Source organism: Haliaeetus albicilla, chromosome 18 (genome assembly GCF_947461875.1).
Source record: "Haliaeetus albicilla chromosome 18, bHalAlb1.1, whole genome shotgun sequence".
NCBI classification, from domain to species: domain Eukaryota; kingdom Metazoa; phylum Chordata; class Aves; order Accipitriformes; family Accipitridae; genus Haliaeetus; species Haliaeetus albicilla.
The window spans coordinates 11,083,676-11,110,680 of record NC_091500.1 but is presented as its reverse complement, the minus strand read 5'-3'; positions in this window follow the sequence as shown (position 1 = coordinate 11,110,680).

Below are 27,005 nucleotides of genomic sequence, written 5' to 3'. Positions count from 1 at the left end.
GAAAAAAAAGTTAATATTCACTTTCTGCTGCCACAGACTTGTACAACATAAATTTTCAGTCTTATGGGAAGATTTTTCAACAGAATTGTTTTAACTAATGGTTGATAGCAGTGATTTTTGCATAGTGCTCAGTAGCAACACATTTCCTAGAGTGTGAGTAGATAAATTAAATGGCAAGAGATGAACTGATGAAGAATTTGTGGCTATGGATATGTGAATATGGATAACAAATGTACAGGTTGACAGGTTTCATCCTTCTTTTCCATGCTGTTCTCTAGCAATGTGCCTTTTTCTCCCCAGGATGTAGGAGCTGCTGTTGTTTTGCACATTTCTGTGTAAATTTTGCTGCTTCATCACAGAAATATGCAACCATCATTTTAGAAGACTATGACCCATGCAAGAGGAGGGTATATAATCATATATTACCTGGCCAGAAAACGAGTGAAGGGTGTAGGGCAGACACTGAGTCCTGATTGTTAACAGAAGGAGGGAAGCGTGGCTCTGTGGAAATGATCAGCACCACACTGACAAAAATACACATTGAAATTAACCAGCCTGTCTCATCTGGGTTGATCTCTTAGTTTGTTGGGGGTTTATTTTGTTTTCTCATTTAGAATATGAGCCTAAAATCAAATGTCAAAATGGGCATATCCGAATTAAGATGAACTACTGAATATTAGCTGAAAAGAAAATGTTCTTTGATTACATTTATTTCAATGTCAAGCCATGGAGAATGACAATAAATTTACAGTTAGTCATAGAAAAATTCAAGGACGTTCATTACTCTTTCTTCATTATTGTTAACTCAAAACATATCTTCCTGACATGTGCCCAAGGTTAATTTTCACACCATGGGAGCTGAAGCATCCACCTGTGCCCTTGGTCACTAGCTTGTGTGTCTATACACACATCCCTACTCCCTAAGGTCTGAAGTCATTGGAGCTAGAATGACTGAACCTTTTCAAAGCCTGTCCCCTCATCATGAACAGTTTAAGGAGAGTTTGTTCATCTTTCATCAATCTGTAACTTGACACAAGTAATCAAGTGGGAAAAGCAAAGCTTGCCACTTCAAACTGTGCCTTGCCACATGTTGCATGGACTATATATGGGCAAAGAAGCCATCTACTGAAAATCCCAACTGTAATAATTGAGATTATTAAATCAACTATGCAAAGGAACATGAAGTTCAAGAGCCTTAGAGACACTGGTAAATATTTCCCCACCCACCCCATCTTGCTCATTACTGAAAATCCATGAGAACTGCCTGACTGGAATGCTTTGGTTTGAAGCCTGATTGAATCTTGGACAAGATGCTGCACAAAAAGCATTTTCTTCCAGCAACCTACCAATCATACTAACAGTTGTTGATTTCAGATTTATCACTCCTCTTAAGAAGTGAAAATCTCGATTGTTACAGCTTCCAACACTAAGAAAATCTGCCAGAGGTAAGAGACATAGTGAAGATAATTAGGATTGAAGGAAATTGACTTCATTTTTAATTAATTTTGATTATGCATATATGCATTTCCCTACAGTTTTTCCCATTTTATTGACGTCAATCTTTCCATCAGCAGTAAATAACAAGCTTGTATTTTAATTGTTCTTTTTTCTTACTAGATGAGTTATAGGAGTCACGATTCCTAACAGATTCATAAATAAAATAGCATTTTATAACATTCAGTTCTGATAGCTTGCCAGATAAGACTTCGAGAAAGGATACCAGTTGTCTACAAGTGCTACATTTCATATGTTTTCAACTATCCCTCCTCTGTAAAATTTCACGTATTAATGATGGCATTCTCAAATTTGTTTTAGATGGAAGGAAAAAAGTCAATGATCATTTTCAATTGCAGGTTCAAATAAAATCTTTACAAGCTTTTTGAAATTGAGAAACTAATAAAATTGATTATATCCTTGCTGATTCCAAAGTCCAAATTAAAGGAGTTTAGCTATAAAGTTAAAAACACAGAACAAGATGATCAGATTTCATAAAACATGAATTGGTACAACCCATTAAAATATTAGACTGTAAAGTTTTCCCTTTGGCTTTAAAGAATCCTTCATTGCAGTTAAAAGTGGTGGAAATTCCTATTACTTGCTGTGTGTAGAGATGGACATTGCAGTTTCCAAGTGTGATTTTGTTTCTTTATGAGAAAAACACACCAGTTAGGCACTGAACTGAAACTGGGGGTTTTGTACATTATCAAAGTACCATGAGATGTTAACTACTCTTCAGGCATGACTCATTTAAAAGTATATGAAAGTGTAAAGGTAATGATTTCAAAATCAGGCTCTGAAACTCAGCCTTAATTTGTCCACTCAGAGAAGTGTCCTGCTATTACAAAACATTAAGGGCTCTCCATCTCCCTCTTATTTTCATAAACGGCAACTGCTAAGTATTTTGCGAAGTAAAGCTCATGAAAAGTCCACCTTTGGAAAGCACAACTGTTAAATAGGACAAAAGAAATAATTCCAGCTTTCTGATTCTCTCGGGAAAATGTCTGTTTTGACACAACCACCACCCAAAATGGACAAGTGGTAAAGACTCTATAAAACCTTATTATTAGCTTATTAGTATTTCTTTACTTGGAAGCCACTTAGATACTATAGTGATAGTTAAATCACCTTAACTAAGACGTAACATAGATCTTTGTGTGACCTGAAGTGACCGAATCCCAAGATAATAGGCTCTCAGAGCTGCAATTTGGGTTATTTTACTTTGTTTACAGATGGTAGCATTTCAGTAAGATTTTCCAAAGGGAAAAAGAGCTATTTTAGCATGCAAAGTGTTTTGGGCTAAGCTCATAATTACCTCATCCAACACAGATACAAAAGCAGCTATGATGAGAAGTTTCACAATGTTCCTTGCACATAAATGCTGCTTTTTTTTTAGTTGCCATAACCTGGATTTTTCTCAAGTCACCTGTAGCCCAAAGCTCTCAGAAGTCCCCTTTCCTCTCTTGAGATGGGTTCATTTCACCACATCATTGTTAGAGGTCAGTTTGGGGCAATTGTGTGACCCTGTAGATCTCCTTGGTCACAACAGCAAGCCTCTTTCTTTAACACACGAAAATCATGTTGGCTCTCGAGTAAAAAAAGAGAGGAGGAGGGTGTGAGCATCACCTGCAACCAAGTGCTGGGCAAAGCAGTGTATTTCTCTCTACTATGTTACTACCTACACACTGAAGTACTGTGAGACACAGCTCTGAGCCGAGAAGAGGAATTAATTTCTTGCTCCAACAAGTGATAAAATCATCCTGGGATTCACAGTATATAATGGGATGAAATGGAGCCAGATCTAACCATTAAGCACATAAATACACGGGGTCCAACCCAGACACTTCTACCTGTGCATGAATTAGTTTGTTCCTACCTCATGCATCTCCTTTTTGCAGAATTTCCAGTGAGGGGAAAAGCCCTTTGTCCCTTCTCCAACCTCAGCCATCTAGAAAGGGGCAAAGATAATCAGATTTCAAGCTTTTACTAGTAATTCCTCTGGCTGCTGGACCTTTCCTTACAGAAATGGCCTTGGTACTTAAAAGAAAATCCCCCATGTTTTCTAATCACTTGCAGCAACTAAAAATTGAAGATCATTATAAACATCAGGCTTGGCAGTGTACTAAAATCTCTTTCCCCTCTAATATAGCTCATGCTGGAGGCCTGATCCATTGGCTTCTATTTTGGGAGGTGAAAGAAGGTAGTCACTGGGGCGCTATTAAAAACAGAATTTCTTCAAGATATTCGCATCACTTAAATAGGTCATAAACAAAGGCAGAAGCAGTATTTACTGTGCTGTTAAGGTAAACAAAAATAGCAACCCACAGGTAATTATGAAACAGATTGAGTCTGGCAGGTGAGTTCCAGCAGTCTGGTTTTGATTTCCAAACGAGGGATTAGAGCCAAGCTATAGACCTGCCATAATAAATTAACTATATTCCCATACTTACATGGCTTGTTTCTTTTCACTTCTACTTTCATTTTACATTAGCAGCATTTGGCGCTCTGATGTAGAAACAGGCCTTCTCATTTCTTAATCACCTCTGAGCCTGGAGTTGGTTTTATGGTGGAGCTACAGCCACTGCACAGCAACTAGCGTGGGGCCGTCCTGCTAGCCCATACCTGTGCAGCACTGACCCCAGGACCTGGCATCCCTACACGGCTCATGAGAAACAGAGAAGATTCACTCACATTTTTGAGAGGAAATGGCTTGTCAGTGAAATAATGAGTCCCATGAGCAGAAACTACAGGGGAAAAAAAAAAAAGAAAAAAACACCCTGGAAATATTATGATAGGACCAAAAAGTGGTACCACTCAAGTGAATTGAACATGGAGGGTCAAAGAGGAAGGGTTGGAGCAAGTTTGTGGAATGTATTTTAAAAACGAATCTGTTTGCTTTTATTTTCTACTGCAATCTTGAATATAAGCTGACATGTCTCTTCAAGGGATGTTCTCAGTAGTGACACAGGCACCAGAGAAGTCTGGCTTCACTGCAACCCACCTCTGAAGTAGTCTGTATGTGAGGGATGAGGATGCCAATGGCCAAGGACCCCTCCATACAGCATTCACATCGCTGTATTCACCCTACTGACCCCCAGAGCTTCGTTCTGCATGCATTGCTGGTGCCCTTGCTGCCACTGCCTGGCTTCAGACATAGTGAGGGCAGGTGCGAGTACCTACATTGCGATCACAGCCCAGCTGATAAACTCCAAAGGGCCAGAGGTGCTTCCAAAAATAGGACTTACAGACTTGGAGTACTGCTGTGCCCTTGAAAGTTTTACTTACTGGCCCTTCGGCAGTATGTTTTCCTATACATTAGCTATCAGTACAGCAGGAGGGGAGACAGTCTAACCCTGGGGTCCAAGGTGAAAATCATCAATCTTGTGCAAAGCAGTAGCACTGAGAACAAATGCAAGCCGCTCAGATAGCGAGTATCCCACACCAAAAGAGGGAGCGAAGGAAAGGAGGGCAAGAATGATTTACCCTTTCAACAGACAACTGACGTATGATCACTGTGCTGAAACGCCTGTTGCAACTTAATGTACATCTACTTTGATTCCTTTTGCTTAGACCAAAATCCATTAACAAGGCCCAAGAGGTTAAAAACTGAGAAATGACAGAAGTGAATTACCACTGCCAATTTTCAGTAGTAGAACAATAAAAAATGCAGAAACGGTGATTTTTTTTAATTTAAGTTTTACTACAGTTTCAGTTTTTAATGGATAAACTAAGCTTTTGTGAAGTTTTTGCCAAACTTTTTGTCACATTTCTAGTTTCAGTGCTGTTCTTTTTGGTATGTAAGTATCAGAATTCAAAATTGTGTTTAAACGTACAGACGCATTTCTCGTATAAACTCTAGTTCGATCAGCAACTACTGACTCTGCCCAGTACGAAGTTCTTAGTTTTTGAAAAGGGACAGAACTTGGAAAAAGAAAATGTCATACCTATGGACCTTTCTAACCTACAGACCTTGCAGCAAGGTCAAATAACACATCCCCATAGGGCCTTTTTTAACTACCCACCAGGACCAGTTTCAAAGGCTCCTTATTCACAAAACCTTCCAATCCCACATCTTCATTAGTGACTACTGCACTAACGAAGTTTCTGGCTGACCTTGGTAGATCAGAGCAGTGTGCCAGGCTGTCCATGGCGCTTGGCAACACTGTTCTGGCTTTCCACAACCTCCCACCTTTCTGTTTATCTACCATCTCTTGTGCAACACCTAGACTGTAAACTCTCTGAGACACGGAGCATTTCTTCTGCTGCATGTTTCTACTGTGTCCAGCACGCTGGGCTGCCAATCCACAATTACACCTCCTAGGTGGCATGATACAAATACAGACTGTGGTCACAGTTGTATTTCCATCAAAAATACGTCATGCTCCTACTGCATATGAAAGATGAGAGAGAGAACTTATTAAATCAATGCCCAAAAATACATGCTCTCTATTACCTAAAAGTACAGTGATGATCCTATTTTATTAAAGCATTTTCCACTTCATTCCATTTTAATTGGACAAGCTATGATCCAGCAAATAGTAAAAAAAAAAAAAAAAAAAGAAATGAACTAAATCACTGCACCTGGTGTAAACTGGTACAGGTTCATTACCATCTTCATTAGCTTTGCGGAGTGAACTGAAACTAAACACATTTCATCTTTGTGCCTGAGACTGTTTCTGTTTGAGGAAGAAAATATGAATAATGTTAATTTTCCTTGTAAAATCCAAAGTACTGTATTAATAATTTATTGTTACTTCACAGCTAAAAGTGTGGTTAATAAAAATAAGCAATAGAGCAGAAAATTGTTCCCCATGAAAGGAAAGAGAGGTCTTTCCAGAATGGAGCTCTGTGCTAGCACCATCCATTGATCTCAGCAGTGACAGCAGAAAAAGTATTGGAAACCCACAATGCTCTGTCAGAGAAAGCTTTCTCCTACCTGGAATAAAGGGAGAAAAATTCAGATTTTCCACCACAGTGTAGACAGACAGCAAGAGCAAGCTTTTGCTTCCTGGTGCTCACAGCAAAAGCAGAATAGGGAACATGACCATCTCAACATTGAAAAAAGGCAATGGGTTTTGTTGCAATACATCTTACCAGTGTCATCTAATGTCACAGGAAAGATGGCTTGGATCCTCAGAAAGTTAAGAAAAAATAACCAGAGTTACAACAGTTAAAGCTAAGCAGTGCATTGCTAAGGTGGTACAACCTTAGCTGTTGGTGTTTAATCTCCAGCTATTTGAGATTAAGAAACTATCCCATGTAATAAATACCTTACCTCTGCTAACTGTGGGGTTTTATGCATCTCCCTCTGAAGCACTTGATGCAGATCAGACTCAGCGTGGTGAGCTGAAGAGACTATGAGGATGAGCCAGCAAGAGAGGCACTATGTTCTCATTTAGAAGCCAGAGCTGGGGGAAATCCCATCACAAGTTGAATGCAAACTGAGCACAGAAGTCATCTGTTCACATTCACACCACTGAACACACGCTTACTGTGGATGACCAGTTTGGAGACGGGAGCTCCCACATGTCTAATTCCTTGCACAGGCACAGACGTGCACCTCTGCTGACAACTCTGAGGATGCAGAAGTAGAGGCTATTGCACCCTGAAAAATTGCCTGTCTTACAAACACTTTCTTTTGTATGCAAAATGTGAGGGTTTGGTCATATATTTTATTCATGTTATGGTTCAGTTTTTGAATCCTGTTGTACTACCTATGGTCACACTGTGTGGTGACTGATCCTGCCCTTGGAAGATACCCAAGTCCATGCACCTGTATATGAGAACCCTCTTTTCCTTCCTATGGAAAACCCTATCTGCAGCATCAGCAAGATGCACCAGCCTTCCCAGGGTCATAAGGACCTTTCTCAAGGCTGTAGTTGACACTTTTTCAAGGCATTTATTCCATGTTGGGAGAACACTCAAACAAGAGGAAAACTGTGAAAGTATAGTTTGTTAGGAAACAGGTTCTCCATTAATGTAGGTGCCTTAAACTAAGGATACATAAATAAGGAATCCAATAGGAGACTGGTTATGAAAAGCCCAGACAAATCCAGTGTTAGCATAATTGGATAAATAGATAATCTATAAATTATTAAGGAGGTGAAATATTTTTTAACTAGGTGGAAACAGATCTGAGTTCCTTCACAGTCACTCTGTCATGGTTTTCCAGATCTCCCTCTGCTCTGTGTGAAAGGGAATGGAGTTTTATCTCCTTGGATAAGCAACTTCCACACCTTTCATCTGATGAATAATGGCAGGCAGCTCCCTAACCTACAGTCATAGAGGCTGCCAGTCATGAGGTACAACTCTTTCAAGAGAGCAAATTTTATTGCAAATATGATATACTAAATTTACTCCTAAAAAACCCCAGATTTATCTTTGTTGCTGAGGCCTAAATTAACTATGAAATATTTTAAATGACCTGTAAGCCTGCCATTGGAAGCAAGTTTGGTTCTCCCTGACAACTCTTTAAACTTCCTCTGTAACAATTAAAAATATATCTCCCAACTTGTAGCCTTTCATGCATGTCTGCTGTAGTTTCTCTGCTAAATGTTCCTCAAAAAACAGATTATTATCAGACTTGATCTTTTCTACCTAACAAAGCCAAGACCAAATTCCTGATTCTTGCTTCAGTACCATTTTTCTGGTGTGGGAACAAAACTGACTGACAAGCATTGGAAACTTAACACAGATGTAGCTCCTCTCCCGAGCTAGTGTAATGTATTTCATGGGTGCTGCTACTCCACCTCAGTCAGGGACAGCAGGTACAACCTCAGCACTAGCTGATGTAGCTGACACTTAAGTCAGCACATTCTTCCCCACAGTGAGCCTCGCTGGACCAAGACTGCACGCACAGCTTGGCAAAATAATTCAACCCCAAAATTCGTTACATTATGTATCCACATAATGTGATGAGAAAGACTCAGTACCGTACTCAATATTCCAATTTTATTTCCATTAATATAAACTTGAGGCAACTTATTTGGCTTCAGTAAATAATTCTAATGTAGAGAAGTTATAATTAAGACAAAAGGTTGGTCCTTGAGCTCATGATCAGTACTTAGGAACTCAGAAATTTATCAAGCATACTCTCCGTTGGAAGAACTCATTACTAACATTGCACCCCATGGTCACATACAGAAGTTACATATACCCCTAAAGCCATCAACTCTGTCAACATAACCATGGCGACTGACTTATGCATGTGATAAATGCTAAACCACACAGTTCAGCATAATTTCAGTATTGACCATTGACAACACATCAAAGCTCTCTAAAAAGTGATATGCAATAGGCACACAACTGTAGCAACCTAACTCTTCGGAACAAACAAAAACATTTCTTGCAATAGAAATTCAAGATGTATATCTGTGCAGGTGACTGCGGAACTGGTCATCCAGGTCTGGGGTCAGTCACTGGCTAATTGTGGAATGGTGGCGAAGTATTGCATAGTCCATCTGCTTTTCAGAGGGAAAACTGACTTGCCATATTTGATACTGCAGACAGCCCTGTTCTGTTGCCTAACATGGTGGCAATAAAGACTGAAGTTATACTCTGGGAAATCAGGAATCAATGTATGCAATTTCCTCCCTAATGTGTTATTACAACAGGCAAAGAAAGTGTTTACCTCTCTTCTGTAGCAGCCACACTGCAGATCCCTTTGAAGATCAAGCAATTCACAGAGATCATTTGGCTTTCGGTAGTTTTATTTGCAAGTTACGATAAATAACTCCAGGGAAAGGGGAAGAAGGAGGAGAGAAGCAATGGCTGGCATAAATATTTTGGTCTGGAGAGAGAGAGAGACAAACACTGTCTAAAACTATGCTCTTCTCCACTCCTCAACACAGGCAATGATCTGTTGGATGGAGCTCTCTAAGACTGCCGGTGCATCTGGCCAGGCTCTTACAGATTGTGAACACATCTGCGCTGGTAGCAACCACATTGCCGTTCTGTGAGTAAGTGCTGTAGGAAGTAGGGTAGGCAAATGAGACCATTTCTGACAAATTGTCATGAGCATCCAGTGCTTACTGCTCAGTGTCTTATTCACCTCATCTCATTTATAAGGAAACGCTAGTAGGGGAAGGCAAGTGCAGAATAAAACAGATGATTTGATTATTTTCACTGAGCTGTTAACAAAGATGTGGTTACAAGCTTCATGCTTTCTAGAGTGCAGCTAATGAGGGAGAGAAAATTACACCTGGAGTCAGAATTGCAAGAGCAAAACAGAAGGGGAGGTTGTTGTACTTATTTTTTCCTAGGTAGGGTTCAATGAGGGTTTCTTTCTGCTAAACATGCAGTTGGGCCAGATCCTTTCATCAGCAGAGCTTCACCAAGTTCAGTATATGGCCACTCTTCTGCTGACTTCATATGCAATTTCCTCTAGGGAATCTTTTTTAAACTTTAAATATGTAGAAAATAAAAAGCTTTCAGGCTTCAATAGATCTACTCTATGTGTCATTTTCTGTGGAGATGGTAGACTCAGTTCACCTGCAATTTGGCCAAAAAAAAAAAAAAAAGCAGTGCTTGAAATTAAAGTTTTGACTGCAGCCTGGGAAGTTTACTTTGCAGGGCAGCATGACTGCGTGCTTATTTTACATTTCCCAAAGATGCATGCTCCCTAGAGCAAATGCTGCTGAATTTACATTCTCACAATGAGCCTTCAGGGAGTTCAGTTGAAGTTGCTGAGAAGTTCATCTTGAAATGAGGCAGAAGAGATTGAAACAGCACTGATCACATCTAACATCTGGGAAAAAAAAAAACAAACCATGCTTTGACTGCCATTCTTCTCAGTGCCCCAGACAGGGGCTGGAGAGGAAGGAGAGAGGAGAAGGAGCAGCTGGGCAGCCTGGACACAAGACTGGGAGAGGAGGTGCTGCAGAAGGCAGACCTGACTGGGCAGCAGGTGCTGCCCCAGGAGCCTTTTCCACCTCCACCCCAATGCCCCATTTTGTCCATGGACATTGATTTGGAGCTTGAGAGGGGGACGTGGACAGGGGTGTGATGGGGCATTTGCAGTACCGGGTGGCAAAACAAGCCAGTCAGGACTAAGTAAAATACAAGGTTAACGTAATGGCGGTGTTTAAGGGTTTCTTGTATCACTGTACGCTAAGACACAACACAAAGCATCACACCACAGCATTGCCTATGCATTGAGCAGAACAAAAGTCCATGCTCCCCTTCAGCCTTCACAAGTCACAAGCACCCATGTTATCACAAGGTGCCACCAAAACCAAGCAGAAGCTGATGCCTGGACTGCAAAAGTGGGTCTCTCTGGCTTCAGTATCATCAGCAGAGCTGGCTTTGGAGAAGCAGCCACAAGGTAACTGACAAGAGCATCAAGTCACAGGGACTGAAAAAGGGAGAGGGGGAGGGCATTGAGTTAAATTTGTGACATAAAACATAAAGCAGTTGGTGCTGAGACCTCTGCACCTGTATTTTATGCAGTTCAGGGGGTTCCCTGGAATTGAGTCTGGTTCCGTGGACCACCCTACTGAACACATCATCTGAAGCTGTATGAAGGACCTGTGGCTGTTTTGGATCCCTACATTCCCCTTAGGGAAGCCCCTTGGTAAAAACTTGGGGCAGAAGTTTCAGTTGAGTCTACCCCAAAAGCAACCTACTTTGTGCACACAAATCCTACTCTGTGGATGGAAATAGCATGCAGCAAATGGGGCAATCCGGGAAATCGCTTCCAAAGCACGGTGTTGTTTTAAGCCAAAATGCTAAAGCAGATACTACTACAAAAAGATTGAAAACTTACTGCCCTTCACAGCTGACCTCACCTGTTCCTATAGCAATATTGCTGAAGGACCAAAAATAAGCAGAGGGTTATAATGTTCTGCAGCTTGTGACCACAGTAAATATGAAAAGCTACCTTTTGGATCACTGGAAATACTCTTTGAATAGCTAAGACATGATGATTAATTAACCCATTTTTCAAGTGCTCATTTTTCATTTCATCTCAAAAATAGCTAAATCAGACTATATTTTAATCCATCACCTTTCACCGTCACCCCTGGCACAACCCTCCTCTCTTGACCTTATCTTTTCAGCTTCCTGCTAAGATGTGTGTTTAATGAAACAAAAAACTGCCTAATTTTCAAGCTCAGATCCAGCTCTTTCCCTATCGCAGTCATCAGCTAATTTCCTTAAAACATCATCACATAATCAAAGGGGACCCTGGGGACCAGTGTCCTAACCCTGTCCTGTCTGACAGATGGAAGATTCCTTTCTTACAAGTCCAAAGCTCAACGTTGACATGAGTCCTTCAGGGAACAATACTCATTTTTTCCAAGCCAGTACCAGCTCCAGGTCAACTATGGCACTAACTATAAAAAACCCAAAGACTTTTCCTGTTGCTCTGTCAGTGCTCTTTAATGTTAACCTGAAGGGAGTACCAATTCCTCATACAATTGAACTAATCGCCAACAAAAGTTCATACATGCATATTATTTCATGAGCTGAACGTTTGACCTCTTTCATTGTTGCCCAGTTTACTCTGGACAGAAATAGCCAAGTTATTTGTGTTTGGCCGGTTCCCCCCTCCTAGTTCCATCAATGCTCTAACTAGATGTTAGAGAACAAACTGGTAACCTTTACTGGTGCAGCTACTTACCTCTAAAACTCAATAATTAATCCCAAGTGGATGACAAATGCTGTGCAATTTATTCTCTGCTTGGCTGCAGCTTGAAGGAGCATGGACTCTGAATTAGTGAGCTCTTTGGGTTCAATCTGGAAAGCATATGTTTCCCTTCCATCATTCAATCCATCAAAATGCAAAAAAGGCCTGGGAAAGGCACATGGCACATTTTGATATTATTCATTAACATTAATGTTCTTGTTATAAAGATATGTTTTATTTGCAGGTAACAACAGCCTTATGGGCATCTGGGAACACTTTGAATGATTGCCAAAAAAAAGAAATTTGGGTCATAACTAATGATCAACATCCCCTTTTAATCAAATGAAGCCATCATAATGTGTCAGTCCTCGGGGGGAACAAGGACCTTTCACCTTGCTGGGGCCTGCTGAGGCCAGCAGTAGCTGTAAGCAACCCTGGCAAGTGGCCTTTTACTTTAGAGGGGGAAAAATGGAATCTATCCATCAACACACTCAGTTGTGACACCAAATGAATAAAAGAAACTAAGTCTGATCAGTGGGGTAGTGACGTTGCATTCAGGTTAACCCATGCATTATGGAGCACCCATTTAGGGCTTTCCTGATACCACTGCAGTTCTCCCCTGGCACCACTGCTGGGTGGCCATTGCTCTAACACTGAGTCGTCTCCTCTTGGGACAGGTCTTCAGTAAAAGTGTGGAGTTCTGGCTGCAGCTCCAGAGGTTCATGTAAATCAGACTCAAAGGCATACCCTGAAGCTCTGCAAGGGCAGGTTTCCCACTGCACTGTTGGCTCTTCTACAAAGGGAAAGTGTTGTCAGGTGAATGGGGTCAAAATTTTCCAGCCTTTTTTTTTTTTTTTCTAATTAGGAAACAGTATTTTTCTAAGTAGATTTTGAACTGATTTAGAAGCAAAACTAAAAAGAATATATACCAGAATGACACCAAAATAAGACAGAGAAGTTGCTGGTTTTACAGACAAAAATCAGAGGTCATAGCTATAAATATTAATTTCAGAAATGCAAGCTTCAGGTGACTCCTCAACACTGCTGCTCTCTGCCAGCCAAACCAGTCAATGAGCCTCTGTCATCCCCAAGAGCTCCTGCTGCCAACAGACTCCCACAACACACTATAGATGCCATACAGAGGCAGGTAAGCCCAGGGCAGACAGTCCATCCTGCAGGAAAATAGAGGTGTGAAGCACCTGAATGATGTTTTCAAGTGGACAATACCCCAGCTTTGTACCAAAAATGCTGAAGGTTTGCCTTGGAAGAAATTCCACCTATTTTCCTCGATGAACACTTTCTGCTCAAAGTGTTCTGACAATGCAGCTCACTGCTGCAAGGGATTTAAAAAAAAAATAAAAATCTGAACCAAGTGCCCCAGTTATAAATGACCCTACACTGAACATGCATCTCATGGAGATGAGAAGGGTGAAAGCTTTGCTGAGACCACAGAAGTCCCAGCCACTTGCTGCCATTGCCTTTAATACTTCTTAGCCATCCCCACAAATTAATGTAAAAAGAGATATCCCTGATGTCTCAGTGCACTTCACACTGAAGGAAGGAACGACCATCCTACAGGTTCCCCAAAGGCTGACGGAGCAAACACGTCCATTTTCGCTTTTCCTGAGGCATCAGAGAAAAAGGTTAATTAAACACTGTGCTCCATATTTCACTGTGAGATTTTAGGTAACTGTATTCTGGCTTTTTTCACTGCCACTCAGAGCCCCTTCAGTGAACTATAATATTTAATCTTCAGTGTTGCTCCAACTGAAATGACTCCCTAGATTTGTGTGAGAGCCTAATGTATATCTCAGATTGCTCCCTGGATAGTCCTTCATCTATCAAAGAAAGCAGCCTTCTAGTGAGAGCTTTCCTATTAACTTACCCTGAGAGGCGGGTATGGGCTTTTAAAACCCATATTTCTAAGTAGCTCGGTGCCCCTATTCCTGCACCATCAGAGCACTTCCCATGCGGTGATGTACTCATGGCCACCACGTTTCTGTCAGGTGAAGCTGGGCTGTCATCGCTGTTAGATGTAAAGGAGATCTAAGCGCACATATGTCCTGGTTTCAGCTGGGATGTAGTTAACTGTCTTCCTAGTAGCTGGTACAGTGCTATGTTTTGAGTTAGGTATGTGAAGAACGTTGATAACACTGATGTTTTCAGTTGTTGCTCAGTAGTGTTTAGACTAGAGTCAAGGATTTTTCAGCTTCTCATGCCCAGCCAGGGCACCTGACCCAAACTGGCCAACAGTGTATTCCATACCATGGGACATCCCATCTAGTTTAGGAACTGGGAAGTGGGGGGCAGGGATTCGCCGCTCGGGGACTGGCTGGGTGTCGGTCGGCAGGTGGTGAGCAATTGCCCTGCGCATCATTTGTACATTCCAATCCCTTTATTACTACTGTTGTCATTTTTAGTGTTAGCATTATCATTATTAGTTTCTTCTTTTCTGTTCTATTAAACCGTTCTTATCTCAACCCAGGAGTTTTACTTCTTTCCCTGATTTTCTCCCCCATCCCACTGGATGGGGGGGAGTGAGTGAGCGGCTGCGTGGTGCTTAGTTGCTGGCTGGGGTTAAACCACGACAACATATATTAAACACGTCGCTCAATGAGCAATTGAAGCCAACCGCTGCTGCCAAAAGGAGGAGCCCAGCGTTCCCCTGGCTGAGGTCGCCCACGTCCAGACCCCGGTGCCCCCACCTCCCTATAGGTGTGTGGCGAACAGGACTGGCAACGCTTGCGCCAGCAAAAGGAGGGAAGTCGCCTGGAGGTGGGAGTCCATCTCTCAGTAACCATCACCTCTCTCAACCTCTGGGCCAAACGCAGCCTTGGGGGCTTTCCCAGCATCGCTGGAGGTGCCTGGCAGGAGCTGGAAGTCCTGCTCGGGGCACTGGCACTGTCTCAGATAGACAGAGCATCTTTGCTAGTCACAAGGCTTTCTAGCATCAGGTGTTGAAGTCACTCACCCTGTCTTTATTTTAATTACTGAAAAATAAACCAGCTACCAACATTATAAGTGATGATTAGCCTGCCTCAGACTGCAGTGAGCCGATGCAGAGACCCCGATGCAGGGACCCCCTCTGCTTCCCGCTGGCTTGTGCTTACTTTCTGAATAATCTAAGGCGCGGGCAGCTCTTTCTAAGATCCCTTCCCAAGCTATTGCGTTTTCTAACTGAGCACAATGTTAACCATCCTGTCAGCACTGTATAAGCTCACAGCATTTTTACGTTAGGGCTCCTAGCACGGTGAGAGCAGCACAGTATGGGAGTTTAATATTTGGAGGAAGGGATGAAGTGGCAAGTGCTGAATTTGATAGCTTTGGATTTGGCACCGTTTCTCATTGGTGGTGCTTTCTAACAGTCCTCTAAAAACCACTGATTTGGAGAGAAAGTACGCAGGCCTGCCCTAACGCCCAAGGCACTAAAGCCAGTTGGCAGGCCTGTCCTCAGGACTATTAGTACTCTTGAACACGAGAGGCCTCCTGTCCCAGGATATTGCATTTACTTACGTCTCCTTTCCAAACTGGAAATGTTTCTGAGCTTCGTTCCATGCCTGGTTTTTGTTTCAGTTAGAAACTCAGGAAATAAAAAGAAGAAACATTTAGCATTTGCAGCACACAGCAGAGATGGGGGCCTGACTGAGAAAGGACAAGAAGCGGTAGCAAAGCCCATACATATGTTAAAATCTAGCAGTTACATTTCCAATCCCCTGCCTTCACAACACGGTGACAGTTTGCCCACTGAGCATTTGCAGTGCAAAAAGTCCCGCAGGAAAAAAAGACCGGTTTTACTAAATAGCTGCTCTGCAGAGAGAGAAAAAATTTCCCTGGCTGAGTGAGAAAAATCAATAAACGTTAAAGCATTGCAGATAATTGCAAAATGATGTTTGCTTTATTTAAAACCACTCCTATGTTTTGGAAATTAGTTCTGCAAATGTTGCATGTGAAGGAATAAGCTTCCCCATGAGCATCACTGAAGATGATGGACGGGACTAGGAAAGAATGCACAATCATGTTTTCTTCCTCCCAGAGAGAGGGCATTAATCACTCGTTCCTCCATAATCCTCCTTCCAAGGCCCCAGAAGGAAAGGGAAGAACCTGTCATAGCTCTAAAATCGGACTTTTCTGGTCTTCAGCATGGTTGTTTCCACTGGGCCTGCGACAGACCTGAATGCATCCCTGAACCATTTCTGAGCACAGCGGGGGAAACTGAGGCTGTATTTCTGAGCTGGGCTTATATACAGGCCTTGTCCCTGTGCCCTTCCCCATCCACCACCTTTACCATCCCCTTTGGTCACTGCCAGGCCCATATTTCTAAAAGAAAACAGCTTTTTAAACCACGTTGCAACTGGTTTTGTCACCTCCCATTTAAGGTTGCTGGGCGCACTCCTTCTCTGCGAAGGCAGAGGTCAATGCAGGTACGTGGGCAAAGCGAAGTCCAGGCAGAGAGGCAGCGCTTCTACAGGACGTACCGCAGTGGTATGCCTTGTCACACCTGCCCAGAAGGGGTTGGTTTCTGAGTTAGAGGACACTATAAACCACGTTAGCATCTCCTCAGTGTCCATAGTTGGTGAGTTTGGACAACAGCTCAGCTCCAGTCCCAGGCTGAAGCAGCAGCATAGCCAGAGCAGTTTTCAAGAGTGGAAGGAGGCAACTGAAAGAGCTCAAGGAAGGGTTTGATCTGTAATATGTTTGAATATTTTGAAGGTCTCTATTAACGACTGTAGTCTCCCTACTGCGGCAATTGAGTGGAGGAAATAATAATGGAGATTGAAAGGCAGTCACCATTCGACCTCTCACAACCCTGACGTTCTTCAGTAGAATATGATTGGAATTGGGCACATCTGCTCTCAATAACAAATATAAAAAATATCCTGCAGCTTTAAGGCCTGAAAAACATATAGTTGGGCTAAAAGAAGGGCATAAATACATATATCTGTGGACTCAATATAACTTTAATACTTCAGTAATAACTCTGTGATCATGGCCACACCATGTTTTGGAGCACTTTGTCTCCTGGAAATGCCCAGAAAATGCAGGGAGGTGGAAAGTCAATCTCCACTCGCAGTTAGGTATAGCCAGCCTCAGGCGACACACAGCTATGACAGCAGAGGTCATGCACAGCTGACATCCTAGCCACCACCAAACACAGCACAGATCAGAAGCCGAGCTCTCACACCTCCAGCCACCATCCCCAGGGCTGCGGTGGGTTTGCACTGTGCAGAGATACCTGAGCTGTAACCCAGCACTGCTGCACCATGTCAATTTGCCACGAGAAGCATGTCTCGGTACCAGGGAGAGCTGAAAACCCACCCAGAGCCGGCTTAGTGTAGGTCATTCTGCACCTTGTGATACAGTGAGCCCCACAGCTCTGTTTGCTGACAGAGGAAGCTAGTCATGCTGGGGACAAGACTGCAACGAGCTGAAAGATGGAGCATGTCCAGTCTCTCCAGACACAGCTGCTCGACCCGAGACTGTGCTACGCATCAAATGGTGTTGCTGATTCATCCCATTCCCACTAGCACATGTGAGTCATCTGTCCACCCTGGACGGTTCACTGATGAAAAGTTTATTTTTAACAAGTACTGGTTAAAAATAAATGTATACATCATACAATTGAGTAAAGCACTCAGCCCCAAATTGGTATGAATGTGCCCTGAGAAAAATTAGCTAGCTTGAATGCAGTAGGAAACCTGAGATCCAGTCCTTCTCTTACACTGGCATAAATCAGGAATAACCCCACTGAGATCAGTTGCTGTTTCTATAAGGAAGCATTTTTAAGGCTCTGATTGAGACCATGCTCCATTAACCTAGTAGGACAATCCCTTCAGAGGTTTTATTATTATCCAGTGTTCACAAAAAGGGGACTCTGACAGCAAAGGTTTAAATGCAGTGTTTGTACTACCTTTAGTGCTATAAAATTTAGCAATCTAATCTAGGCTTCTTGTTCAACTCTCTCTAAAATAAAATGAGAGAAACGATCACATCCAACCAATCCTAGCATAGGTCTCAACAACTGGGGAAAAATGCCCCTTGCAGGTGCAGATATCTCTGCACTGACTATAGACACAATCTGAATAACTGACTTGGAGTAGACACCTGAAGCAAGATGAGCAACACCGTAAGTGATCATAGCAGACACAAGAACAGAACTCTGCTCCTCTCAGCCCTAATAAGAGGCTCCATGGGGCTGAAGTAGCTGAGGATTTAAAGACTTTTGTCTAAAAAAGGTTGCTAATAGAGCATATGGGGAAAAGCCTGTAGTCTGGGATATGCAGTAGAACAAACCAAAAGTCTTGCCTGGCCATGAAGTCTGGAAACAGCACATCAAGGGCCCCTACCCTGAGCTGCATTATGGCTTACAACCGTTGGGAAAGCTGCACGATATTAGCCACTGGATCTAGCCTGCTTCATGAGAAAACACGTTTGCACCACATGGAACCTGACAATTGCCCTCCCTGGGTTTTGTCATGGACACTGTGGTCCTTTTACGTCTGAACACACACGAGCAGAGCAGTGCAGGCACATGTGGTCTCCTACCCCAAGAACTGACATCCCCAGAAGATGTTCAGTATAAGAAGCATGGAACGGTGGGAGACAACTGAATGTGTCTGTTTAAAAATAAAATAAATAATTGGCACATACATACATTTGGATCACAGAAACGAGGCAGAAGCACCGATAATTTCCCTTGCACATTTGTAACGAGCAGATGGCATGTGGTAATTTTGTGGTGGGACTTTGAAGTGACCTGCTCTTTCAAAACGTGAGACTGAAACAAACTTTTAAGAGCAGAGCGCTTCCTTCCTGTTGTCTTTCGTGTGAGGCAAGCAGGCTGCAGAGAGAGATGTGCTCCCCTTCCTCACCAAGCATTAAAAAAGGCCCAGCTGTGGTGTTCTTTGCATTAAAGCATTAGCGAGGTGAGCCTTTCAGGGCAGTCACCGTCTACCGTTCTCCCCGTGAGCTCTGCCTCCTCCCTGGGTGCACGGCCCCATGGCATTGCCACGCTCAACCTCGCACAATAACGAACGAACACCAAACACTTCTCACCGTGGGGCGGAGAGGCTAGTGTTTCCTGCAGACCCCGTCTGCCTCTGCCTTCAGCCACGGAGGGCCGCCCTTCCTCTCCTGCACCCACCTCTCCCTCTGCTTTCAGACCCCTTCGTCTGCCCCTTCCCCGCCGTAGGCTGCTCCGCACCACACGCCGGGAGGTAGTGCTCCTGGGGACCTGCACGCACAGACGCAGGAGCTCCTCTTACCAGCAAAGCAGTGTCCAAGGGAGCAAACTCAGCACGTGGGAGCTATAGGAGAGGAAAGGAGAAGCCTCGTGATATGGGCAAGGAGAGCCTCAGGTGCCCTCAGTGATGGACCACCCTTCCCTGGACAGGGAAAGGGGCCACAGCTTTGGTGCATCCTGCACGTGTAGCCGTGGCAGGGGGTCACTGCACGTTTTGCTTCCCTTGACAGAGTTCCTCCGTGTCAGACGATGCCCTCCCACGCTTTTCGCTCCTGATTCCCCACGTCCAGATATCCACAGGGGTCCTTCGGGCCTTCTCTTGCTGCAACGCTATGGGTGAATTTCACCCACAAAGAATATGTCTAGGAAAACATTTTATCAATAGAAAACGAACCGATCTCCAGCCTAGAAGGCGGTCAGTAAAGGCATATGTCCTTGATTTGCAGTAGACCAAAGCATTAATTTGCTGTTGTTAATTATTTAATGCAACATTTTGTCCTCAACTGCCTATGAAGAATAATAGCCAGTAACTGCAACTTAAAAGGGGGCAACTGGATGCAGCAAAAATGTTCTTTATGAAGCATTTCCTGTGTCCCTCTGAGTGCCTTATCTGACCAGCATCTTTCACTTTTGTTTACATTTTATCTTCTTTAAGAACACTTGTGGTATGGACTGAGTCATCAATAAGGGCACAACATGAAAGGAGGGATGAAAAATAAGCTGTCTTAAGAGCACTACTCTGCAGGAAACTTATTAGCATTTATTGTGCGGTATCGGGTTACCGGAGTTGAATGGAAAGAACAGAGTTTATTTAAGTGGCACATAACACAACTCTCTGGAAGTCACATTCAGTATTGCGAAAGTACATGATGGAGAAGGACATAAGAGAAACCTCTTAGATTTTGCAGAAGCCTGTAACAGGTACAAGTTGGGGAGGGGCACATTAAGGCTCATGAGAGCCTTAAGAAACAGCTCTTGGATAAGGGAAATGCCGTGGAATTATGGAAGAAGGTATAATTTACAGTGGGAGAAATCCCAGGGCTATCACATTCATAACCTACTTGCACAAAGCCTACATCTTGTCGTGTCCCTCCCGCAAGTCCTCCCCCCCCAAATAAGCAAAAGAGACATACTTAGGAAACAGCTCAGTAGATTTCCAAAACTGATTCCTGCATCTGGAAGACTTCTGAGCTTTTTCAATGGCCAAGTCACAAACCTCACTCCCACATAAATAGAATCTGATTGCTACTGATGTAGACTGTAGGAAAACCTTCGAAGCCTCTCTTTAGGAGTCAAGCAGGATATATATTTACAGATGACATGCATGTGCTGCCATAAGCAAGGCACACAATTAGAAATGAGGCTAGATTTACCGTTTTGAGCCCTGCTTGGCTTGGATAATGATAAAGTGTGCACAGCTGACATTTGACTGAGAAAGCAAAAAATACGTGCGGAGACAGGACTTCACCTTGCTGTAGGAGAAGATCTTATTCCTCCCTGACTTTGTTCTCTCAAAGCAGAAGGTCATGAGCTGAACTTCCACTATGGCTGTTCAAAAATGCATCAAAGGTTCGACGGATAAAAGAATGTTATTTTCCAAAACCGCTGGGACACTTCCTGTCAGTTCACATAATTGAGTATTACAGTATTTAAATTACAAATTGAAGATTATTTTTACAGGTGTCATTTTAAATATAATATGAAATTTCTTGACATTACCTCAGCCATGCTACACAACCCAGCTGCACTCGGACTTGCATGTGTGATGCACATGGCTGAAATTTTGTCATATTACATCATGGGCTACAAAAACACACAGTATAAATAGACGATGTAATATTTGAGAGAGCAAAAACATATAGAGCTGGCCTCGCTTTATGGAACCCCAGATCGAATACGGACGTGGAAATGTAAACTGTTAGTAGAGTTCAGATCACAAATCTTCCAAAAGGGTGCTGGAGAAGCGCGGGCGGAGGTCAGATAGACGGTGCTCGATTGCCCTCCAGTGGGCTCCCACCGGCTCTGCGCCCGTCGCCACCCTGTCCCGGGGAGGAAAACCCACCCGCAAGACTTCGCCAGGCTGAACCAACGAGGCAGCTCTAGCCCGTGAGGAAGACACGAGTCATTCCCGCCGGCAGGTCCGCAGACCGACAAGAAAAATGTTAAGGCAATTAAGAAAGAGATCTTTAAGAATCCTCCCGGCTTTCTATCCACAAACTGGCGTTAGCAGCTGCAAAGAATTTGCCTTCAACTGTTCTAATTTAATGTGGCTTTCTAAAATGCTATTATCTCCATTCTGTAATTTGTTATTTCATTTTTATGGTTTCCAGCAAATGACATGTCTGGAAAGGAAAATTCCACCTTTTTCTGTACTCTGTTGTGACTTGCAACTTGCTTTCATGCTGCATGAAAAACTCAGTTCCCATCGAAGAAGCCTAAGCGAAAAAAGAAAAATAAAGCAAGCAAACTGTCATCAACTTCCTAATGTTGTTAACACAAAAAAATGTCAACAATACTCACTAGACGATAAATTAAAAATCCCCTGCCCTTTTGCTACCCTCTTCCTAAAGAAACCAACATGAAGCTTTAAGTCAATTCCAACCTTTTTAAGCAGTTCCAGATCCAACACACAGTGACCACAAACTAGGTTGGGTGGCTGGGCAGTAACTCACAGAAATTGCCAAATTGGGAAGCAAGGAGATGACATTTCATCTGTAGGCCTGTCCACACAGTAAGAATAAGAGACTGATAATTGCAGGATTAACTGACCAATTTTTGTTTTCTTTATGGCTGGGCTGCTACGCAAAAAAGAGCACAATTTCAGTGATTCAAGGAATAGATTTGTAGTGGAAAAGGCATTAACTTATTGTAAATGAATTTTGAGGTGTTAGAATTTCAATGCATATGTAACTATCAAAATGAAGGACCATGGCAAAATGACCACCTCTGTCTTGTAAGACTGAGCATTACACATTTTAGTTGGTTCAGTGAAAACATTCTCATTCCCACACTTCATATGTCTTTTTTCATTCTTCCTACATAGAGACATAAAATGAAAAATTAAAAAACAAAAAAACAGTTCCAATGTCTCTTCATTTTTTGTTGTAGTTTTTGAAAAAATAAAAGCACCTAAATAAAATGGAAAAAGAAGATCTTGTAATGTTCCCATTCTATACTTAAAGACATTTTCAAGAAAGACTGCATGGTTTGGTGTTAGGCAATTTGGGTTGTCTCCATGAACAGAGTTTACTCTTTAATCAGAGACAGAAATAAAAACTATGCAAAAATAAGAGAGTGGGAGAATTTCTTGTTGTGAAAGGAAGGTAACTGGAGGCTACCCTGGATCTAACCGGGAAAACGAGCATACTGAGATGGGTCTGATACTAGAAAAACCCGGCGGGCCAGATGTGGGGGTCACAACAAAGGCCAAAGTCTAAAACAGATTAAAACAGGAGGGGGAGCTCTCACCTAGCCTGTCAAGGCGGGAAGGTGCTCCCAGGTACTCCACTCCAGACTATAAAAAAAAATAAGCCATGAGCCCCTTAAACAGGTCAGCTGTTTATATCATAAAAGTGAACCACCGATTTTCTAGGCTTGCAGATTTGTTATGGGCCAGTAAGTACTGATGTGAACATTTAGACTTTGTGGATTTTACCCCAAAACCTGGCAAAATTGGGGGTTTTTTTGTTTCAGGGATTCCTAACATTGAATCATTGGAGCCAAGTTTGAGCTCAGTGATGTTTGGTTTGTTCACATCTGAAATTCAAAGTAAAAAATATCAAGGAATGGGAGCTCATGTGGATGAAACCCAAAGCAAATGTTTGCAGGAACCTCTGAGAAATGGAAGTGCTGTGTTCACATAGTTCTAATTATAACACTGCATTTGTAGGATTCATATGAGCTAGGACCTGTGGAAGAGAAACATAAAGGAAATCTGACTTAAAGGGAAGGCAAAATACCCTATGGAATTTGGATTGGAATCTTCTAATGTGAAGGAAATCTATTGCAGAAAAGTGGGAACTACTTAAAAAACAGCTGGAGAGACCACAAGTGAAATTCATCCTGGTTATAATCTAAACACAGAAAAGGGCAACAAAGGCCAGTTCGGTTAAGCAAGGATATAAAGTCTTATACAATGTGTGCAAAAAGCTTAATAAAGGGTCTTTAAATTATAAATAGCACTGGGAACTACATAAAAAGTAGACAGAAGTTAGTTAAAATGAATAACCAAGAGACGAAGGGGTCCTAATGAAAGGTAAACTGTAAAGAATACTTCAGTTAGTCATAAAAGCTTCTTGCATATTCCCATGGCAAGAGAAGGGAAGGCAGGAAACTGCACCATTTAAAATTATAATGAAAGAAATGGTGCATTAGACCCACTCTTCATGTTGAAATGGTATTGCTCCTGATATAAAGCAGGGTACAGCTTTCAATATTTTTCATCATCGATCCATTTCTTTTCTGCTCATGGTATGAGGGATTCCTTTCATCACACTGTATCCACTTAGAAAAGGGACAGGCTGTCCAGTTACTCACTGAGATGCCACCAACAGTCAATGGAGGTGGGCGTTAAAGCCAAGTAAGGTAAGGCACCTCATCACAAGCTATGAGAAAGCCCAGGGAGCTAAAGTTGAGTGTCAAGACATGACTCTGTGTCTTCACAGACATAATTTGAATCTAGTTACAAATTTTCAAGGAAATAATCTAATGACTTGAAATCAATGAACCTTACTGGTTTGCAGAAGCCCGGGGTATCACAGCCTCGTAGTAGCAAACTGCAATTGCAAAAGTAATAGCAAATTTGTCCCGAGATGGAAAAAAAAAAAATAGTTTCTGCCCATAAATGGCATCCTTCCATGGCAAATTGATGAATTTCATCTGTGAGTCATTTTTCATGGAATGGTAAAGTTACAAGAGGTAAATGGCTCGTTAGACTGCAGACATGCTCGAACAGCATAGCTGGAAAGAGGCTGCTAGTTAGTGTCTTTGCAGTTGCAGTGGTTAGTTCTGGAGCTCTCCCTTATTATTATTTTCAACTGTTCAGTGTTATGCCTTTCCACAACATCAATTGCATGGATTTCGAAGAGTAATAATGTCTTTGCATGGCAAAGATCACCTCCAGTTCTTTCTTATATTTCAGAAGCACGCATATGAGTCACATGAAGTGTAATCTACATGATTTGCAAGGAGGACCTTGCAATGATCTGCTCAAAGACCACTAGCAGGGAGTAAAGCATTTGACAACACAGACTAGGGTTTAGTCCAATCTCTGACGGGAGCCATTTTTCTATTAAATTCCTCTATTTCATTTTAGTGTCATAATTAAATGCCTTTTGAAAGTAAAATTGCAAAGGGGGTTGACTTCTGCTCCAAAACAGAGTCCATTCTGCAGGAAAGGACTTCAGTTTTACAGTGAGCAAAAAGCTTTTGTTTTGAAGTAGCAACACTTGAGATTTTTGACCTAGGAAATCCTGGCTTTCAGTGAAATTGAAGGGGTATTTTGCACTTAAGCAGGGATGCCCACAGAGTCAGGGTGTTGCAGAGTTGTCTGCACAGTGTGAGAGGTGGCACTTTCCTATCCTCTGTAGAAAGTGTACTATGGAGCGTGCTCAAAATGTTCTCCAACTTAACTGTGGGCAATTTTTGTGAGGATCATATTTGTAAGAACTCACAAATCTCAAACAACTGTAGCAATTACTTTCACCCAGTGTAGAGAGTCCTAGATCTGACCTGGTAACCCAAAAGCAAAAAGCTCCAAATAGAAATTAATAATTTCTTATATACTTTCTTCACAGGCAACCATGGTCTAGCTGAGGATCTCCCTGAAGGCTCAGCAGTGTTCCTGGATGGTGCTTTTTGAAATAGAGTCATTTCGAAACAATGACGTGACTGAAATAGATTAACACAAAACGCTGTTATTTTACATGTTAGGTGTCCATATCAAATAATAATAAATGTTGCTTATTAAGTACTTGCTATCAAAATCCTCAAGGCTCTTAAAAACACACCTGAACCAAAAAGATAATAAAACTGGTTTCACAAAAGCCCTCTCTCATGAACTATCAAAACAAAATTATTTACTTCCACTGAAACAAGAGTTTTGAGAGTTCCTACTGTATTAGGTCTATCCACAAGTCCTCAAAGGCTATGGGAAACTTTCCACTGAGATTCAGGTTCCTGTCACAGAGCATAGGGAAGGGAAATGTCCTAACTACACAGGCAATGCTTGTGCTAAAAGACCATAAGAAAGAGAATTTGCAGTTACAAAGACAGGGAAGAAGAAAGGCCGAATTCAGGGCACACCTGAGTCACAACTCAGCTGATGATTTTCTCAAAAGCTGGATATCACTTGAACGAATAAATCAAATGGGAAACATCAATGGTGTTTTCAGTCCTGTAGCTACATATTAAAATGCACAGTTTGCATTACAAAATCCAGTAAAAGATCTTTCAGGTGCAATGTGAGTGTTGGGGTTTTTTTTTACAGAAGACTTTTTTGTATTTGTTTTGAATAGTCATTAATCAGAGCAATGGAGAGGAAAAAAAACCACCAGAAATGGAATATCACTTAACAAGCCTACAATTAGCAGACTAACAAGTCTGTTATTTTTGTACTTTTTCCCACTGTATGACCTAACGGAATACTAGCAAGCATTAAATACACACCACAGCTCTAGCAAGAGCGTTGTGGTCTTTCACGACGTGCACAGCCATACTAGAAGTCTCTGTGAATTTAGCTGGTATAGAGCTAAAATGCACTTGATGTCTTGTCCATCTCAATTTATCATGAATCGTATGTCAAGAGCTCAGTATTGATGAGGACAGCATATGAGAAGTCATGTGCTTGGACATGTTCCAGTGTTTAAGCATAATAAGAATCTTAAGGAATTTAGTCCTATCTTGATATCTGAAGAACAATGCAAATAATATCAGATTTCAGATCCGTAAGAAATGCCTAACACAGAGCCAAACCAGAGAAATGTACAGGTGTCTTTCCCTGATCATTTCCAAAACCACCCTGTCCCTCTACATTTCTAGTTTTTGCTCATTTGGGAAAAGAGGGGGAGGGCAAATGCTTTTTGATTAGCAAAACTAAGAAGTTGTGCAACAATGCAAAGGGAAGGTCAGAGTTCAAATTCAACATGCTGGATTGCTTGTCTCCCTCAATCCTATTCACTAAATCAGCAGCACTGAATTGCTATGATGACAGGAAGAATTTGGAAGGGGAGGAAGGTTGTGCTAGTATTGAAGACAAAAAATAAATCTATAAAATGATTGTCTTAATCTCTTTCCAAAGTCAGAAGAATCTGTCCATTAAAAGAAAGAATAGCTTACCTTCACTGGAAAAGGATGAATTTGTGCTTTAAGTGTCAACTATGAATACACATTGTTAGGTTTTGCTTGATTTGAATCCAAAATCTGTGTTAGATAGCAAACTTTTCCCAGCAATAAAATGCTTCTCACATAAAATATCCATTAAAACAAGCAAATATTCTCCCTGAATGTTTGTGATCCAAATAATGGCATTACGAGAGCTTGCCACAAAACCAACTAAACATTGACTCTTGCCCAGATTACCAAAAGCATTTACACACTTAGCTTACACTGAAAATTAGAAGCTTAAATCCCTCTGAGACCCTGGAC